Consider the following 13,109-nt stretch of genomic DNA (forward strand, 5'->3'; position numbering starts at 1 on the left):
TTGATAACTTCATTTTTCTGTCTTCATCTTAAATGACTTGTCAGCAGCACATGACAGGGTGATTACTCCCTTCTCTTTGAAATTTCTTTTCTTACTTGTCTTCCAGCACCTTTTCTTGTTTTTTCTCTTCTCTTCCTGCCTGGCTGACCTTCCTTTGTCTCCTTTGCTGGTTCCTCCTCATCTCTTGCAATGTTATCTCTAAATTGCACCAAGGGTAAGTCCTTATTTCTCCTCCTCTTTCCATGTCTACTCACTTTTTAGGGTGCAAATGCAAGTGTTAGCCATTCAGTTGTGTCCAACTCTTTGTGACCCCATGAACTGTAGCCCGCCTGGGTCCTCTGTCCATGGGTTTTCCCAGACAAGAATATTGGAGTGGGATGCCATTCCCTTCTCCAGGGGATCTTCCTGACCCAGAGATTGAACCTGGGTCTCCTGCACTGTAGGCAGATTCTTTACCATCTGAACTACCAGTGGAAGCCAAATCATGTGTTTCAATATTGAAATTGCTCTCTTCATCCTGAACTTCTGTCCTGAACTGCTGACTCCTGTGTCCAACTGAATCCTTGACATTACCACTTGAATGTCTAAGAGGTATCTCACACTCTGAGCTGAGCTCCCGATCTTACTCCCCAAGTTGCTTCCCAAAATTTTCCCTCTCTTAGATAATGGAAATTATGTTCTAGAGTAATCCTTAATTCTGTTCTTTCTCTCACACCTCTACCTAAACTGTACATACGTTCTTGGCTCTAGTCAAAATCTGCCATTTGACTTTGTCTTATCCCTCCCACTGCTAATAGATTAGTGCAAGCCATCATTATTTTTGAGAGTCTTATGCTCTGTTGACTTCTCCCCTTTTCTCTCCTCAGATCCCTGCCTGCAGTCTTTTTTTTTTTCAAGATTTTTTCTCTGAAGTGGAGCATTTTAAAAGTCTTTATTTAATTTGTTACAATATTGCTTCTATTGTTTATGTTCTTTTTTTTTTTTTTTGGCCATGAGGCATGTGGGATCTTAGCTCCCCAACCAGGAAATGTTCCACTTCAGAAAAAAATCTTAAAAAGACAGACTGCAGGGATCTGAGGAGAGAAAAGGGGAGACAGTCTTCTCTGACTTCTCTATTTAAAATTGTGTTCCCCCACACTCCCTTCCGAAGTGGGAAAACAAAGAAACACTGGTAATAAATGACTCGTAATCTTTTTCAGCTAAATCTAAATGGAGAATAATAATGTGAATAGGAAACACAGTGTTAATAGTAAGAACCAATTCTTAAAGTTGTATTCTGTAAAGGAATAAAAATGCAAACTTGAAACTAAAATTACAAACTATCAGCATATGCATTCTAGGAATACTTAGTAACTGCTATGTTCTCTAAGTTGGGTCTTCTGGTTCTAAATTTCCTTAATAATCAGTTTTATTTATCCTTTTCTCTCCCTTTTTCTTACATACTTACTGCTTCTCTGCTTGTTTTCTTCATACATATATAACGTATATATATGTTTTATATATATAAACATTTAATGTATTTTTTCTGTCCTCTAGGGTTTTTTTTAAAGATATTTAAAACCAATAATGGCCCTTTATGAAACAATACTTGCTATAACTACTAAGAAAGATGTATGGCCATTTATAATTACACCTTACAGTTTTATACATAGATCTAGCTTTGAGTCATTTTTAATCGTATTTCTGTCCAAACAAACCTGATTTAAAATCTTTCTGTGGGTTATTATGTGTCAGATATCTTACTGAAGTCAGATATAGTTTATGCTTCTGATCTTTTTTTTTGTTTGTTTCAACCAGCAAATTCTCTGCTATAAAGGAAAAAAAAGGCCATCAAATTAGTCTGGCCTGGCAACTTTGTTAGTTCCTGTGCTATTCTCTGAATAATGGCTCATCATTTCTCTACTTGTTCTAATTCCTTTAGAAAAGATGACACAATAATTTTTTAGTTGTTTTAAATATTTCTTTCTTCCCTTCATGCTCTAAATTCATATATTTATTGCATTTAGCTTGATTTTATAATTGCAGCATGCAGTCATTTCATAACTATGTACACATTAATCTGCACAAATTAGTTCATAAAAATCAATACCATTCTTCATTAAATAGCATATAATTAAGCACTGTGTTGAAGAGTTGAAGGTAAAAACCTGGAAATATTGCTCTGTCTGGAATGCAGGCAACCATTTTGGAATTGTGTTTGATGATATTAATGGCGATAATTTTAAAGATATAAATTTAATCTATAAAGTGGAAATGGGAATAAGTTATTTCCTGTTTCCCTCAATTTTTATTTTAATATGTAAGCTTTTCATCTGCCTGATGCTCTCCAGTGACTTTTTTTCTGTGCAGAGTTAACAGATTTTTATTGTTTTGACATATTTAGAAGAATATAATCCAATGTTCAACTCAATTTTCCATGTTTTCTTATATTTGCATTAACAGTTCTAGTTGTAGGGTGACCAGCAATCAGTTTGCTCAGGGCTGTCCTAGTTTTAGCAATGAAATACCTGCATCTTGAGAAATCTCTTAGTTCTAAGTAAACCAGGAGTTTTGCTAACCTGTGGTTCTGGACACTAGTATGTCCTATAGAAATCTGGAAGAAAAGGGAAACAGACTACTATGAGCACTTAGTTCTGAGATGTAAACATTTCTTCTTTTTAAAGCATGCTTATGGTAGGAATTTACTAAATAAACAATGAAACAAACAAACAAACAACCCATAAAAATAACTTGTAATTCTGCTATTTAGACATAAATTTCTGAACCCTCTGGTGACTACTCCATCTATTACCCTTTTCTGGCATTATTTAGATCTTACTATCCTGGTGGCTTAGTGGTAAAGAATCCACCTGCCAATGCAGGGGACTTGGGTTTGATTCCTGGGTTGGGAAGATCCCCTAAAGAAGGGAATTGGCTACCTACTCCAGTATTCTTGCCTGGAGAAGTCCATGGAAAAAGGAACCTGGTGGGCTATAGTCCATGGGGTCTCAAAAGAGTCGAATACAATGCAGTGACTAAACTGCATCAGCAATAGTTTACATCGTTCTCTTTGCTTTTATTATAACATAACTGTTTATTTTGACATTAGCATTTCTTTAATATTTTTTTGATGTTAACATTTTAGTGAACAAAATGTGGTCCACTAGAGAAGGGAATGGCAAACCACTTGAGTATTTTTGCCTTGAGAACCCCATGGACAGTATGAAAAGGCAAAAAGATACGATACTGAAAGATAAACTCCCCAGGTCGGTAGGTGCCCAATATGCTATTGGAGATCAGTGGAGAACTAACTCCAGAAAGAATGAAGAAATGGAGAGAAAGTAAAAACAACACCCAGTTGTGGATGTGACTGGTGATAGAAAAAAGTCCAATGCTGTAAGAGCAATTTTGCATAGGAACCTGGAATGTTAGGTTCATGAATTAAGGCAAATTCGGTTCAGTTCAGTTCAGTTCAGTCACTCAGTCATGTCCGACTCTTTGCGACCCCATGAACTGCAGCATGCCAGGCCTCCCTGTCCATTACCAACTCCCAGAGTTCACCCAAACCCATGTCCATTGAGTCAGTGATGCCATGCAACCATCTTATTCTCTGTTGTCCCCTCCTTCTCCTGCCCTCAATCTTTCCCAGCATCAGGGTCTTTTCCAGTGAGTCAGCTCTTCGCATCAGGTGGCCAAAGTATTGGAGTTTCAGCTTCAACATCAGTCCTTCCAAAGAACACCCAGGGCTGATCTCCTTTAGGATGGACTGGTTGGATCTCCTTGCAGTCCAAGGGACTCTCAAGAGTCTTCTCCAACACCACAGTTCAAAAGCATCAATTCTTCAGCACTCAGCTTTCTTTATAGTTCAACTCTCACATCCATACACGACCACTGAAAAAACCATAGCCTTCACTAGATGGACCTTTGTTGGCAAAGTAATGTCTCTGCTTTTTAATAAGGCAAATTGGAAGTGGTCAAACAGGAGATGGCAAGAGTGAATGTCAACATTTTAGGAATCAGCAAACTAAAATGGACTGGAATGGGTGAATTTAACTAAGATGACCATTATATCTACTACTGTGGGCAAGAATCCCTTACAAGAAATGCAGTAGCCATCATGGTCAACAAGAGTCCGAAATGCACTATTGGATGCAATTCTGAAATGACAGAATGATCTCTGTTTGTTTCCAAGGCAAACTATTCAGTATCACAGTAATCCAAGTCTATGCCCCAAACAGTAACGCTGAAGAAGCTGAAGTTGAATAGTTCCATGAAGACCTACAAGATCTTCTGAAACTAACACCCCCAAAAAGATTTCCTTTTCATTATAGCGGATGGGAATGCAAAAGTATGAAGTCAGGAAATACCTGGAGTAACAGGCAAATTTGGCCTTGGAGTACAAAATAAAGCAGGGTAAAGGCTAATAGAATTTGCCAAGAGAATGCAGTGGTCATAGCAAATACCTTCTTCCAATAACACAAGGGAAGACTTTACACATGGACATCACCAGATGGTCAACAGCAAAATCAGATTGATTATATTCTTTGCAGCCAAAGATGGAGAAGCTTTAATGGTCAGCAAAAACAAGACCAGGAACTGACTGTGACTCAGATCATGAACTCCTTATTGCCAAATTCAGACTTAAATTGAATAAAGTAGGGAAAACCACTAGACCATTCAGGTATGACTTAAATCAAATCCCTTATGATTATACAGTGGAAGTGAGAAATAGATTTAAGGGACTTGATGTTATAGACAGAATGCCTGAAGAACTATGGACGGAGGTTCATGACACTGTACAGGAGGCAGTGATCAAGACCATTTCTAAGAAAAAGAAATGCAAAAAAGCAAAATGGTTGTCTGAGGAGGTCTTACTAATAGCTGTGAAAAGAAGAGAAGCAAAAGGCAAAGGCGAAAAGGAAAGTTATACCCATTTGAATGCAAACCTCCAAAGAATAGCAAGGAGAGATAAGAAACCCTTCCTCAGTGATCAATGCAAAGAAATAGAGGAAAACAGTAGAATGGGAAAGACTAGAGATCTCTTCAAGAAAATCAGAGATACCAAGGGAACATTTCATGCAAAGAAGGGCACAATAAAGGACAGAAATTGTATGGACCTAACAGAAGCAGAAGATATTAAGAAGACATGGCAAGAATACACAGAAAAACTATACAAAAAAGATCTACATGACCCAGATAATCACGATGGTATGATCATTCACCTAGAGCCAGACATCCTGGAATGTGAAGTCAAGTAGGCCTTAGGAAGCCTCACTACGAACAAAGCTAGTGGAGGTGACGGAATTCTACTTGAGCTGTTTCAAATCCTAAAAGATGATGCTGTGAAAGTGCTGCATTCAATATGTGCAGCATATTTGGAAAACTCAGCAGTGGCCACAGGACTGGAAAAGGTCAGTTTTCATTCCAATCCAAAAGAGAGGTAATGCCTAAGAATGCTCAAACTGCAGCACAATTGCACTCATCTCACACTCTAATAAAGTAATGCTCAAAATTCTCCAAGCTAGGCTTCAACAGTATGTGAACTGTGAACTTACAAATGTTCAAGATAGATTTAGAAAAGGCAGAGGAACCAGAGATCAAATTGCCAACGTCCACTGGATTTTCGAAAAAGCAAGAGAGTTCCAGAAAAGCATCTTCTTCTGGTTTATTGACTATGCAAAGCCTTTGACTGTGTGGATCACCAAAAACTGTGGAAAATTCTGAAAGAGATGGGAATACTGGACCACCTGACCTGCTTCCTGAGAAACCTGTATGCAGGTCAAGAAGCAACAGTTAAAATTGGACATGGAACAACAGACTGGTTCCAATTAGGAAAAGGAGTGCATGAAGGCTGTATATTGTCACCCTGTTTATATGCAGAGTACATCATGAGAAACGCTGAGCTGGATGAAGCACAAGTTGGAATCAAGATTGCCAGGAGAAATATCAATAACCTCAGATAGGCAGATGACACCACCCTTATGGCAGAAAGAAGAACTAAAGAGCCTCTTGATGAAAGTGAAAGAGGAGAGTGAAAAAGTTGGTTTAAAGCTCAACATTCAGAAAACTAAGATCATGGCATCTTGTCTCATCACTTCATGGCAAATAGATGGGGAAACAGTGAAAACAGTGGCAGACTTTATTTTTTTGTGTTCTGAAATACTGCAGTTGGTGACTGGAGCCATGAAATTAAAAGACACTTACTCCTTGGAAGAAAAGTTATGACCAACCTAGACAGAATATTCAAAAGCAGAGACATTATTTTGCCAACAAAGATCCATCTAGTCAAAGCTATGGTATTTCCAGGAGTCATGTATGGATGTGAGAGTTAGACTGTGAAGAAGGCTGAGTGCTGAAGAATTGATGCTTTTGAACTGTGGTGTTGGAGAAGACTCTTGAGAGTCCCTTGGACTGCAAGGAGATCCAACCAGTCCATCCTAAAGGAGATCAGTCCTGTATATTCATTGGAAGGACTGATGTTAAAGCTGAAATGCAAATACTTTGGCTACCTGATGCAAAGAGCTGACTCATTTGAAAAGACCCTGATGCTGGGAAAGATTGAAGGCACGAGGTGAAGGGGACTACAGAGGAAGAGATGGTTGGATTGCATCACAGACTCAATGGACATGAGTTTGAGTAAACCCCAGGATTTGGTGATGGACAGGGAGGTTTGGAGTGCTGCAGTCCATGGGGTCACAAAGATTTAGACACAACTGAGTGACTGAACTGAACATTTCTTTGTAAGCATCAGTTCAGTTCAGTCACTCAGTCATGTCTGAGTCTTTGTGGCCCCATGAACTGCAGCACGCCAGGCCTCCCTGTCCATCACCAACTACCGGAGTTCACTCAAACTCATGTCCATCAAGTTGGTGATGCCATCCAGCCATCTCATCCTCTGTTGTCCCCTTCTCCTCCTGCCCCCAATTCTTCCCAGCATCAGTCTTTTCCAATGAGTCAACTCTTCACATGAGGTGGCCAAAGTATTGGAGTTTCAGCTTTAGCATCAGTCCTTCCAATGAACACCCAGGTCCCACTGGCTGCTCTAAAAAGCCATTTTTGCATTGTTCCCATCTCTGGCTTCCTTGATCTCGCGCAGCCACCTCCTCCGTGCGCCATCACCACCACCGCGGACTCCGGCAGCTTTACCGCCAGAGTCCTGGAACTCCCGCTTTTCTTCTCAGTCCCTTGCATTGGATCACAGGAGTGTGCCCCATCATGTCAGAGGTGGCCGCGGACACCAGCTCCGAGATCACCACCAAGGACTTAAAGGAGAAGAAGGAAGTTGTGGAGGAGGCAGAGAATGGGAGAGAGGCACCTGCAAATGGGAATGCTAATGAGGAAAATGGGGAGCAGGAGGCGGACAACAAGGTAGACGAAGAAGAGGAGGAAGGTGGGGAGGAAGAGGAGGAGGAGAAGGAGGAAGGTGATGGTGAGGAAGAGGTCGGAGATGAAGATGAGGAGGCCGAGGCAGCTATGGGCAAACGGGCAGCTGAAGATGACGAGGATGACGATGTGGATACCAAGAAGCAGAAGACTGATGAGGATGACTAGACAGCAAAAAAGGAAAAGTTAAACTTAAAAAAAAAAAAGGCCGCCATGACCTATTCACTGTCCACTTCCCGTCTCAGAATCTAAACGTGGTCACCTTCCAGTAGAGAGTCCCGCCTGTGCCTGGTGGGCAGCACCACCCACAGACGACTGCGCTCTCCACCACCCAACCAAAACCACAAGATGAATTTGCAACAGGGGAGGGAAAAAGAACCAAAACTTCCAAGGCCTCGCTTTTTTTCTTAAAGTACTTTAAAAAGGAAAATTTGTTTGTATTTTTTATTTACATTTTATATTTTTGTACATATTGTTAGGGGTCAGCCGTTTTTAATGATCTCGGATGACCAAACCAGCCTTCGGAGCATTCTCTGTCCTACTCTGACTTTACTTGTGGTGTGACCATGTTCATTATAATCTCAAAGGAGAAAAAAACCTTGTAAAGAAAAAGCAAAAACAACAACAACCAAAAAATCTTATTCCAAGCGTTCCAGTAACTTTTTTTGCGTATGTACTTAGCTGTACTATAAGTAGTTGGTTTGTATGAGATGGTTAAAAAGGCCAAAGATAAAAGGTTTCTTTTTTTTCCTTTTTTTGTCTACGAAGTTGCTGTTTATTTTTTGGCCTGTTTGATGTATGTGCGAAACAATGTTGTCCAACAATAAACCGGAATTTTATTTTGTTGAGTTGTTCTAACACAACAACAACAACAACAACAACAAAGAACACCCAGGACTGATCTCCTTCAGAATGGACTGGTTGGATCTCCTTGCAGTCCAAGGGACTCTCAAGAGTCTTCTCCAACACCACAGTTCAAATGCATCAATTCTTCGGCGCTCAGCTTTCTTCACAGTCCAACTCTCACATCCATATATGACTACTGGAAAAACCATAGCCTTCACTAGATGGACCTTTGTTGGCAAAGTAATGTCTCTGCTTTTCAATATGCTGTCTAGCTTGGTCATAACTTTCCTTCCAAGGAGTAACCGTCTTGTAATTTCAAGGCTGCAATCACCATCTGCAGTGATTTTGGAGCCCCCAAAAAATGAAGTCTGATACTGGTTCCACTGTTTCCCCATCTATTTGCCATGAAGTGATGGGGACCAGATGCCATGATCTTCATTTTCTGAATGTTGAGCTTTAAGCCAACTTTTTCACTCTCCTCTTTCACTTTCATCAAGAGGCTTTTGAGTTCCTCTTCACTTTCTGCCATAAGGGTGGTGTCATCTGCATATCTGAGGTTATTGATATTTCTCCCGGCAATCTTGATCCCAGCTTGTGCTTCTTCCCTTCCAGCGTTTCTCATGATGTACTCTGCGTATAAGTTAAAAAAGCAGGGGGACAATATACAGCCTTCACGTACTCCTTTTCCTATTTGGAACTAGTCTGTTGTTCCATGTCCAGTTCTAACTGTTGCTTCCTGACCTGCATATAGGTTTCTCAAGAGGAAGGTCAGGTGGTCTGGTATTCCCATCTCTTTCAGAATTCTCCACAGTTTATTGTGATCCACACAGTCAAAGGCTTTGGCATAGTTAATAAAGCAGAAATAGATGTATTTCTGGAACTCTCTTGCTTTTTTGATGATCCAGTGGACGTTGGCAATTTGATCTCTGGTTCCTCTGCCTTTTCTAAAACCAGCTTGAACATCTGGAAGTTCACGGTTCACGTATTGCTGAAGCTTGGCTTGGAGAATTTTGAGCATTACTTTACTAGAGTGTGAGATGTGTGCGGTAGTTTAAACATTCTTTGGCATTGCCTTTCTTTTGGATTGGAATGAAAACTGACCTTTTCCAGTCCTGTGGCCACTGCTGAGTTTTCCAAATTTGCTGGTATATTGAGTGCAGCACTTTCACAGCATCATCTTTCAGGATTTGAAATAGCTCAACTGGAATTCCATCACCTCCACTAGCTTTGTTCATAGTGATGCTTCTTAAGGCCCACTTGACTTCACATTTCAGGATGTCTGGCTCTAGGTCAGTGATCACACCATCGTGATTATCTAGGTTTTGAAGCTCTTTTTTGTACAGTTCTTCTGTGTATTCTTGCCACCTCTTCTTAATGTCTTCTGCTTCTGTTAGGTCCATACAATTTTGTCCTTTATTGAGCCCATCTTTGCATGAAATGTTCCCTTGTTTTCTTGAAGAGATCTCTAGTCTTTCCCATTCTGTTGTTTTCTTCTATTTCTTTACATTGATCACTGAGGAAGGCTTTCTTATCTCTCCTTGCTATTCTTTGAAACTCTGCATTCAAATGGAAATATCTTTCCTTTTCTCCTTTGCTTTTCGCTTTTCTTCTTTTCACAGCTATTTGTAAGGCCTCCTCAGACAGCCATTTTGCTTTTTTGCATTTCTTTTCCATGGGGATGGTCTTGACCCTTGTCTCCTGTACAGTGTCATGAACCTCTGTACATAGTTCATCAAGCACTCTGTCTATAAGATCTAGTCCCTTAAATCTATTTCTCACTTCCATTGTATAATCATAAGGGATTTGATTTAGGTCATACCTGAATGGTCTAGTGGTTTTCCCTACTTTCTTCAATTTCAGTTTGAATTTGGCAACAAGGAGTTCATGGTCTGAGCCACAGTCAGCTCCTGGTCTTGTTTTTGCTGACTGTATAGAGCTTCTCCATCTTTGGCTGCAAAGAATATAATCAATCTGATTTCGGTGTTGACCATCTGATAATGTCCATGTGTAGAGTCTTCTCTGGTGTTGTTGGAAGAGAGTGTTTGCTATTATGCTTATTTAGCATAATAGTGGTTATTGTATAATATCCCCCGGAACATTTTTGTATATTCCTTTTTCCCATTAAATTTTTTTTATTAGTAACAGTATAGTTAATTTACAACATTGCGTTAGTTTCTTCTGTACAGAAAAGTTTATCAGTTATACATTGACACATATCCACTCTCTTTTAGAGTCTTTCTCCAAATAGTTCACAAAAGACTGTCTCAAATGACTTGTAATTGCACATGGACTCATATTGCAACTTCTCATTGTGATCCCAGTGTTTCTTCTGTTTAATGCTCCCTCATACCAAGCTCCCCAATTTTATCTTGGCTATTTCCTTTTCATTGTTGAGATCTTTCCTTTCAGTGACACCTATCTAAAGTCCCTTTTTTGTTTACTTCACAGTGCTTATCACCTTTTAAAAGTTTTATTTATTGTTTTGCTTTTTCTTTCTGTTGCCCTCAGGAACTTTAAGGTGCATGTCTTGTGGACTGACTTAACTGACTGAACAAATAAAGAAGAAAAAAAGAGCCACTTGCCTGTGCTCAGAGGGGCCTGAATGCCTGGAGATGAGAGGTGGAGTGAACCCTGAGTGATGGTTTGTGTAAGAAGTGGGAGGCGAGGTGCACTGTGAATGGTTGGGAATCTGTGAGAGAATCATGTTTTTAAACCTGGCAGGAAAATAATCATATTTGTGTTTTAAAGAATCACTCCTAGGGGAGTTGAGGGTGAGTGGGAAACAGTGTAGGAGGAGGAGAGTCAGTGAGGAAGCTGCTTCCGTAGCTCTGGTGATTGATGTTAAGGGGCAGAGTCAGGGAGTTACAGAGGAAATGAAGACAAATGGGACCAAAGACGATTTATTGGGTGTGCAGTTGGGGGAGCCATTGGATGTTGGTAAGCTTGGTCTGCAGGGGAGGCGGGGGGTTGTTTGATTTGTGATTCTCCTCCGGTAGCTTGATGCTTGTTATTATCGAGGAACGGGAAGATAGAGTATCAGATGTTATAATGAGTTCGGGCTTGGAGTGGTTGAATTTGATGGATCAGTGTGTTCTTCCACATGGAGATGTTCAATAAACAGTATGTGTTTGGGTCTTGGGAGACAAAGAGATGAGTCCTGATCAAAGAAGTGAATGTAAAACAAGAGCAGGTGAGAAAAGTGGAAGGAAGAGAAAGTCAGGGATAAAACTCAGATAAGAGAGAGGGGAATACGATGCTTTTTCCTCTTCACACTCTAGATACTTCTTAGTCACTTGTGTTGTGTCTGCCTCATCCAAGATGTCCTGAAAAGTGAGCTTTCCTTAACATTTGGCTTCAGCAGTTATTCCATCACTTCTTCTTGCATGTGGTTTACAGTTACCTTGATTTTTTTCTAAACTCCAGCCTCACTTCTGCTAGGCCATGTAAATCACAGCACTGTGGAAGTGAGAGTTTTCCATTTCCTGCTGGTGGCCTCATTCTGCCCAGTTCATCTGGCACAGGGACTCTGTGCTGCCTTTCAGAGGCAGCTCTACTCCAGGCAGTCCTGCTTAGAGCATCCTGACCTCAGCTCTTTAGGCATATGGTTGCTAACACCTCAATCTAAAATAGACACATCAGGTGACTTTCTATGACATTAAGCTGTGTTCATTTTCTTTGTAAACGTTGCCACTGTCCAATAATTTCTTCATTGTTTGTATGTTTCTATGTCCCACTCTTTGAGACCCCATGGACTACAGCATACCAGGCTTCCCTGTCTTTCACGATCTCCTAGAGTTTGCTCAAACTCATGTCCATTGTGTCGGTGATGTCATCTAACTGTCTCATCCTCTGCCTCCCCTTCTCCTGCCATCAGTCTTTCCCAGCATCAGGGTCTTTTCCAAATTGTTTCTTTAGTGTCTGTCTGTATCTGTGGGCAGCATGCTCCATGAGAGCAGTCCGGAGTTCTGTATTCGGTATTTGTGCTTAATATTTTCTCTTCCATAAACTCTTACTAACCTCTTGGATCATCCTGTTGCTTCCCTTTTGTTCTTTGCTCACACACAGGCTTCTCAGGCAAGCTTTCTGTATCTCCTATATCAAATAGACCCCATTTCCACATTCACCACCATTTATACCCTGATTTTTCTTAACAGCATTGATGGTTTTTTAATGTGCTTGATTGTCTGTGTCTTACCATTAGAATGTAAGTTCTCAAGGATAGCGACTTTGTTTCCTTCACTGCTCTGTCCTTAGACAGCAGGATGATTCCTGGCACATGGCATTTACCAATATTTGATGAGTGAAAGTGGATGGCTCAACAGGTAAAGAATGCACCTGCAATGCAGGAAATACGGGAGAGGTGGGTTTGATCCCTGGGTCAGGAAGATCCCCTGGAGAAGGAAATGGCAACCCACTCCAGTATTCTCACCTGAAAAATCCCATGGGCAGAGGAGCCTGGTGGACTACAATCCAAAGGGTTGCAAAGAGTTGGACATGGCATATATATGTAACTGAATGGATAAAAGTAGAAAAGTCTCTTTTGCCAGGCAGGAGCTTTGGTCAGCCAGTCTGATCATCTGATTCTTCCTGTTGGTAAATCCTACCTTTTTCTTGTGATCCACATGAGATGGAAGATTCCCTGATAGCTCAGTTGATAAAGAATCCACCTGCAATGCAGGAGGCCCCAGTTTGATTTCTGGGTTAGGAAGATCCACAGAAGAAGGGGTAAGCTACCTACTCAATATTCTTGGGCTTCCTTGTTGGCTTAGCTGGTAAATAATCCACCTGCAATGTGGGAGGCCTGGGTTCGATCCGTGGGTTGGGAAAATCCCCTGGAGAAGGGAAAGTCTACCCACTCCAGTGTTCTGGCCTGGAGAATTCCATGAACTATATTGTCCATG

General features: G+C 40.7%; 1 protein-coding gene and 1 pseudogene across 12 annotated transcripts in view; both read left to right on the forward strand.

Moving 5' to 3' along the window:
• Nucleotides 1–13,109, forward strand: part of GPC5 (glypican 5) — a 1,583,243-nt gene that overhangs the window by 91,077 nt on the left and 1,479,057 nt on the right. The window lies entirely within an intron of this gene.
• On the forward strand, nucleotides 6,445–7,948 carry LOC147361838 (prothymosin alpha pseudogene; annotated as a pseudogene). The gene has a single exon (XR_015138298.1). The product of XR_015138298.1 is annotated as a prothymosin alpha pseudogene (transcript).

Source organism: Bos grunniens, chromosome 12 (assembly GCF_055505025.1).
Source record: "Bos grunniens cultivar Pamir isolate PY7600 chromosome 12, Bosgru_T2T1.0, whole genome shotgun sequence".
NCBI classification, from domain to species: domain Eukaryota; kingdom Metazoa; phylum Chordata; class Mammalia; order Artiodactyla; family Bovidae; genus Bos; species Bos grunniens.